Below are 7,784 nucleotides of genomic sequence, written 5' to 3'. Positions count from 1 at the left end.
AATTTTGTAATTTGGACAATAATTCCCCCCTCTAGAGGTAAAAAGTGTTTGCTTTTGTTAAATATTAGATAATCTACTCTTGTTAATTTTTAGCAAAAATATTTTAGTGTAAATATAGTCTATTTGTTCCAATCCAAAGTGCAATGGTGAAGATCTCATCAAATGAAACCATCTCAGAACTGGAATGTTTAACAAGCCTCCAACATGACTTAGAACCTAGTGATAGCCAAAAGAAATAGGAAATGCCACATTTAATTATAGCTTTTAGTCCTTCCCCTTTTAAAAAACTGTAACTTTTTAAAAAGTTTTTATTGGAGTACAGTTGATTTACAATTTTGTGTTAGTTTCAGGTGCACAGCAAAGTGAATCAGCTATACATATACATATAGATGTATCTACTGTCTTTTTTTTTAGATTCTTCTCCCATATAGGCCATTACAGAGTATCCAGTAGAGTTCCCTGTGCTCTACAGCAGGTTCTTATTAGTGACCTATTTTATATTTAGTATTATGTATATATCAATCCCAACCTCTCAGTTTATCCCTCCCCCCCACCCCTGGTAACATAAATTTATTTTCAACATCCATGACTCTACTTCTGTGTTGTAAATAAGTTCATTTGTACCCTTTTATTTTTAGATTCTGCATATAAGCAATATCATATGCTATTTGTCTTTCTCTGTCTGACTTACTTCACTCAGTATGACAATCTCTAGGTCCATCCATGTTGCTGCAAATGGAATGATTTTGTTCTTTTTTATGGCTGAGTAATATTCCATTGTATATATGTACCATATCTTCTTTATCCATTCCTCTGTTGATGGACATTTAGGTTGCTTCCATGTCCTGGCTATTGTACAATAGTGCTGCAATGAACATTGGGGTGCATGTACCTTTTTGAATTATGGTTTTCTCCAGGTATATGCCCAGGAGTGGGACTGCTGGGTCATATGGTAGTTCTATTTTTAGTTTTTTAAGTAACCTCCATACAGTTCTCCATAGTGGCTGCACCAATTTACATTCCCAACAACAGTGTAGGAGGGTTCCCTTTCCTCCCCACCCTCTCCAGCATTTGTTGTTTGCAGATTTTTTTTTTTTTTTTTTTTTTTTTTTTTTTTTTTTTTTTTGTGGTACGCGGGCCTCTCACTGCTGTGGCCTCTCCGGCCGCGGAGCACAGGCCCCGGATGCACAGGCCCAGCGGCCATGGCCCACGGGCCCAGCTGCTCTGCGGCATGTGGGATCCTCCCAGACCAGGGCACGAACCCGTCCCCTGCATTGGCAGGCAGACTCTCAACCACTGTGCCACCAGAGAAGCCCTGTTTGTAGATTTTTTGATGATGGCCATTCTGACCGGTGTGAAGTGATACCTCATTGTAGTTTTGATTTTCATTTCTCTAATAATTAGTGATGTTGAGCATCTTTGCATGTGCTTTTTGGCCATCTGTATGTCTTCTTTGGAGAAATGTCTATTTAGAGCTTCCACCCATGTTTTTGATTGGGTTATTTATAACTAACTTTTTAGTAAGTATTTTGTTAAGCTTGTCACAAGGTGGACGCAAGAATACTATTTAATTGAATAATATAAAAAATATTTACTTCCATATTTATTTACCTATGTCAACTGGGAAAAGAACTCCCAGTTTTAAACATTGAAAAAGTAGCACTATAGAAAAATCTTAACTTAGAAAATTAATGATTTCCTCAAAATTGCATCGTTCTACCAGTTCACTCTTTGCACATATCTCTTGTAGGTGAGATGGTAGAAGACACATTTAAGACATTAAATGCTACAGTATGAACATATTCTCTAGGGAGTCAAAACATGCTCTGACATGTATGAGGGATGTATTTGCAGAAAATAATGTCATCCCCCAAATCATTTCATAAACATACAGCATGAGCATTTTCCAAAGTGATCAGACAGTATTTTATTCATTCTCATTCCCATCTGGAGGAAGTAAAGACATACAATTCAGACAACCAAGTGACTTTTGGGGGCACCTTATGCCTAGAAAAAGATTATTTGCTTTTAAGAGACAAGCATGAAAATTAAAGTTAAAAATGTGAAAGCCAGACTTTATAATGTATTTATTAAGGACATTTTTTATCACCTACAATATTCTAAATAGTCAAGAACTCATTCCTTGTCAAGAATAGCATCATGACAATTTAGATATGAAAAGTGTCACTTGCAATGACTTCGTTCAAACCCAGAATTAAATATCTTGTGAAATGAAGCAGTCTCAGCAAAAGCTCGTATGTGAGATGTTTTTTCAACCTGCAATCTATATTAACTAACACATCCACAGAACTACACTACAATAAAACCATGGTTATAAGAACCTTTATAAGAACCATCTTGAATAGACATTTTCCCCAAAAAACTGAAGATTTATTTCTTAAGTACCAAAACTTTTAAAAAAAAAATCTTAACCCTGTAGGCTAGAAATCTTCTAACGTGATGCACTTCCTTGGCTTCTTAAGCATAGGGTCTCACTATAAACACAATGATGACCTCAAGAGCTACTAAGGCATGCAAGACAGTTTGTCAACAACTAAAACTCTAGACTTCTTTCATTCTTTCCTTTCTTCCTTCCTTTCTTTCACTTTTTATTTAGTTTTTAGTTTTTATGTCTTTTTTCCCTCAGTTTTTTTGGTCTTCTCCTCTACAATTGTGCTGTCCCCTGTTACTTTTAATCATTGTCATATAACCCCATTCCTCCTCCCTTTCTTAATTGTTGCTTCCCATTTGCTGTGGCTTTGGAACCCAGAAAACCCACTTGTTAGAATTGTGTGTAAAATAAAAGTCAACTAAGTTCTTAATGAGGACATCCCCTATGGTTAAAATATGCACAGTCGATGTCACATTTATTTCAGCTTCTTGCAGACTTCCTGGATGCCAGGTAGGTCGCAGATAAAGGGAAGGTTATTAGATGGTCAAACTCTGGCTTCTGAGGGGTTAATACATGATGATAATTGAAATTCACGATGATGGCTTTGAGGTGTCTGTTGAATGATCGTACATAAAATAATATATCTTGAGTATGATTTAGGTTTAAAGTCTTTATAAAATTATAATCCTTTGAAGCTTGGTGGTTCACATCTGGAATATATGACAATATCCTAACAGATTTCAAATAAACCAGAAGCTGCCATTCCCACATCACATACAAGAAGGGCCTGTCATGCCTTCCTGTTACAGCTTGAGTTCACCCTGGAATGAGGAGGGATAGAGAACAAAATCCTCAACAAGCCTGCCTGGCAAGACTCAAGGCTATGCATTAGGAATGACCTGGTTGGTGCTCACCTTTCCAGCTGGCCTTGTCCCAGGTTCACTCCCCTCACTCTCTGGGGTTCTGCCAACACGGACTGCTCCGGCCTGCTTTCTGTTCCTTGAACACTTGAGGCTCACTTCCCCCAGAGGGCCTTTGCCCCAGAGTTCCCACTGCCTGGAATGCTCTCTCTCCCCAGGCCCAGCAATCACTGCCTAGTTTCCTCACACTCAGCTTAATCATACTTCCTTAGGAAGGCCTGGCTGCTCTGACAGGTCAGCTCTGCCTATTACACACTCTTGTAGTTCATATACTTCCCCTAGAAGCCCTTCTAGAATTGTAATTTTTAATTTAGTTGTGTGTAGGACAGATTACCTAGAAAATAGTAGGTGCTCAGTAAGTATTTGTTCATTCCATAGAAGGGAGGGAGCAAGGGCACTTCAGCCACACTGGCCCCCTCATTGTGGTTAACATCATGACCTGCCCGGAGAGCAGCTTCCAACATTTTACCTTCACTTGATCGCTGCCAAGGCCCATGGGTTTCTCCTTCCCTTTCAAGAAAAGAGTAAAATCTACTCAATGAACATGCAGCAGCATGCCATAAAGCTATTGCTACTACATTCTAGACATCGTGGCCTTATTCCAAGCAAAGAAATAAGAAAATCTTTCCAAACAAATTTCAAAACGTTTGCCACACTGTGATACATGCTCCCTTTAACATTTGTCTTCTGTTAATTCTATTTTTCTGGTTTTTGTCTCAAGTTTTGGCAATTTCAAGTGTTCTGGTTACCATGGAAAGAGGAAACAATGATCTCTTAGAGGTTAAGAGGGAAAAAATATTCGCTCCAAACTGTTACATTAAAGATTCATTATGCCCTCTCCCGGGGCTCTTGGGTTTATCCTTAAGACAAGTTCAAATTGCTGAACATGAACTATTAGCTCTAAGTGAGAACCTTTACCTTCTTTCCTCTAAGCATCTTCATAACACTTCAGACATTTTATAAGTTCTTCCTGACACATGGGAAACTTAGGTTACGAAGAACTGTACGATATACATTGTCAATTTTATTTTTTCTTTCGTTATTTCAGAGGTAGATAGAAATTTCTTAACTTTCAGAGCAAGAAATAAACATTAGATGTTGCCTCTTTTTTGTTGTTGTTCTGCATGTAGTCTTAATAGCTGTAGTCTGAATAGTTACAGTCTTAATAATTAAGTCTTTCACAGAAAACTTGACCAGTAATAACTGAAAATTTTGAAAAATCTGGAAAAGGAAGAAGAGAATTTACTTGTCTGCTGAAGAGGCAAATATCCCTACAATTTTACATCCTGTAAGAATGGCTTAATTTCTTTTAGACTTTGAACTTAGAACCTTTGTGTGTATATATGGCTCTATAAGACTTGGTTTTTAACACATTATATAATATCCTGTGTTGTAATTTTCCACATCTCATGTCACCAGGAAGTTTCCAGTTCTCTGAAGGACAGATATGGGTGATTCTAACACTACCTCCTGCCTCATTTCTGTGTGGAAGCTGGCCTGCTGCCTCTCCCTCTCCATCTAAGGTGTCATCCTCCTGTAAAGCATCCATCTGATGGACTGCTTTCCACTGCACTTCCCCATCTCACCACGACTACTTTTTCTTGCCTTAATTCTGGCTTTAGGAATATCCACAGGAGGCATCTATCTTCAAAGTGTGTTTGACAGCTCATGCGGTTCAATATTTAAAAAAAAAAAACAATGCAATCAAAAAATGGGCAGAAGACCTAAATAGACATTTCTCCAAAGAAGACACATACAGATGGCCAAGAAGCACATGAAAAACTGCTCAACATCACTAATTATTAGAGAAATGCAAATCAAAACTACAATGAGGTATCACCTCACACCAGTTAGAATGGGCATCATCAGAAAATCTGCAAACAACGAATGCTGGAGAGGGTGTGGAGAAAAGGGAACCCTCTTGCACTGTTGGTGGGAATGTAAATTGATACAGCCACTTGGAGAACAGTATGTAGGTCCCTTAAAAAACTAAAAATAGAACTACCATATGACCCAGCAATCCCACTACTGGGCATATACCCAGAGAAAACCATAATTCAAAAAGACACATGCACCCCTATGTTTATTGCAGCACTATTTACAATAGCCAGGTCCTGGAAGCAACTTAAATGCCAATCGACAGACAAATGGATAAAGATGTGGTACATATATACAATGGAATATTACTCAGCCATAAAAAGGAATAAAATTGGGTCATTTGTAGGGACATGGATGGATCTAGAGACTGTCATACAGAGTGAAGTAAGTCAGAAAGAGAAAAACAAATACCATATATTAACGCATGTATGTGGAACCTAGAAAAATGGTAGATGAACCAGTTTGCAGGGCAGAAATAGAGACACAGACGTAGAGAACAAATCTATGGACACCAAGGGGGGAAATTGGTGGTGGGGGCTGGTGGTGGTGGGATGAACTGGGAGATTGGGATTGATATATATACACTAATATGTACAAAATAGATAACTAATAACCTGCTATATAAAAAAATAAAATTCAAAAAAAAGTGTGTTTGAGCAAGGCCAAGTCTCTAAAGTTAATCCTCTCAATTTACAATTCAACCATTAGAGATTTTGTTCTTTTGGACCTTCATGAGCCCCCTTTGAAAAATATCGATATCCCCCTAAGGGCTAAGATTTGAAGCCATTATCAATGTATGATCCCAAGGGATTAGTTAAAGTGACCAAGTGCCAACCCGTCTGCCACCTCTCATGGAAAATTAAATTGAGGACAGGCCCTATAGAGTGGTGCTAATAAGAAGGGGGTTGCTGAATGAACTTCACTAATTTCACAATGTTACCTTGGGTTTCACACTCTTCAACGCATGGCTCTCCTTGAAGTTTATTTTTTTTCCCACCTTGTTCCACCTTTGTTCCTCTTGCCTAGGTTTATCCACGTGTGCCAATGTCTGTATATAGCCCCAGGTCTGTCTTTGTCATGACACTGACTTGTCTAGCAGGGTAACCATAAAAAAATTAATTCAGATTCCCTGTTGGATGATTTAGGTATTTTCAGCTTCATTATTTTAATTTTTTTTTTTTTTTTTTTTTTTTTTTGCGGTACACGGGCCTCTCACTGTTGTGGCCTCTCCCGTTGCGGAGCACAGGCTCCGGACGCGCAGGCCCTGCGGCCATGGCTCACGGGCCCAGCCGCTCCGCGGCATGTGGGATCCTCCCGGACCGGGGCACGAACCCGTGTCCCCTGCATCGGCAGGCGGACTCTCAACCACTGCGCCACCAGGGAAGCCCTTTCAGCTTCATTAACAGCGAATCACCACACAGTGGATTACTCAACCACAGTTGGAAATATGCCTTCAAGGTGGCTAGACTAACGGGAATGATCATGTAAGGGGATTTCAGGAGGGCATCATACACACACAGCTATTATGTCTTTGTGGGAACGTGCATTTGCCTATGAATTGCCTGTGCATGTTCTTGGCAGGGCCCCTTTCTTATCCTGTTCCCAGCCCACCCCACCGAGCCTCTGCCAGGTCTGCCTACAGGTCCCTCAGTCTCAGAGCCTTCCAGAGAGAAGTGAGAGCTCATTCAGGTCCAGCAGTGTCCTGAGGAGTGTCCCAGTGTGCCCGCAGCTGAGGCAGACAGGCCAACTGTACCCCAGCAGGGTTCAGAGTCAGGCTGGGAGGTAAAAATACATGGCCAGGAAGCTTGGAAAGGTGCCACTGGGGACACAGCCAGGTATTTTGCTCCTCTGGTCCTGCCCTGAGGGCCAAATTAGCATCAGAGCCGGACGTGTGACCCTGGAGCCAAAGTTTTATGTGGGCTCTTTTCCAACCACTGAAAAGACTCTGGTAGGTATGGGAGGTGGGTTGCTGTGTGGGTTAGGTTAGTATGAGAGATGATGAGACCCTCCCACGCCCCACAGACGCCAGCTCCAGTGCTGGCTTTGACCAACTAATGTCAGCTTGGCCAGAGTGGCAGCAAATCGGGGTAGGGTACTGGGTGAAAGCCTGTGCGCCCACATGCATGTTCTGCTTTTGCAGGTCTGGAACAAACCACTAACTCCTCTGGCCACACAAAGTGCTCTGTGGGCAGGGCTAGCCCTGTTTGCCCTGGACGGGGACCGTTGTCAATGGCTGGTTGGATTTGTCAGGTTTGCTCTCACCATTTGTCAATGACCATTGTCAGGTGTTGCTAGGGTTGCAGGAGAAAGGTTACACTTGATTGGCTGAGCAACTGTATTCCGTAACCAATCCAAATGCTATGCCTGGGGGAGGGGGTCTCAACACGATAGAGCAGTATCAAGCACAGGCAGACACATTCCGGGTACAAACAAGGCGTCTGGCAAAATGGAATGATGGTATGCAGGAGTCTCATGCCCCTCGACAGCTCCAGCCATGGCGTGGTTGCTCTTCAAAATGTTACAGCCTAAGTTAAAGTCATTCCCGCTGATTGGAGGATATCAAGATTTCAAAACAGGGCAGTAGCAATTGTAAA

The sequence above is a fragment of the Kogia breviceps genome, chromosome 4 (genome assembly GCF_026419965.1).
Source record: "Kogia breviceps isolate mKogBre1 chromosome 4, mKogBre1 haplotype 1, whole genome shotgun sequence".
Lineage (NCBI taxonomy): Eukaryota > Metazoa > Chordata > Mammalia > Artiodactyla > Physeteridae > Kogia > Kogia breviceps.
The sequence above is the reverse complement of the archived record's forward strand: the minus strand, read 5'-3'. Positions refer to the sequence as shown.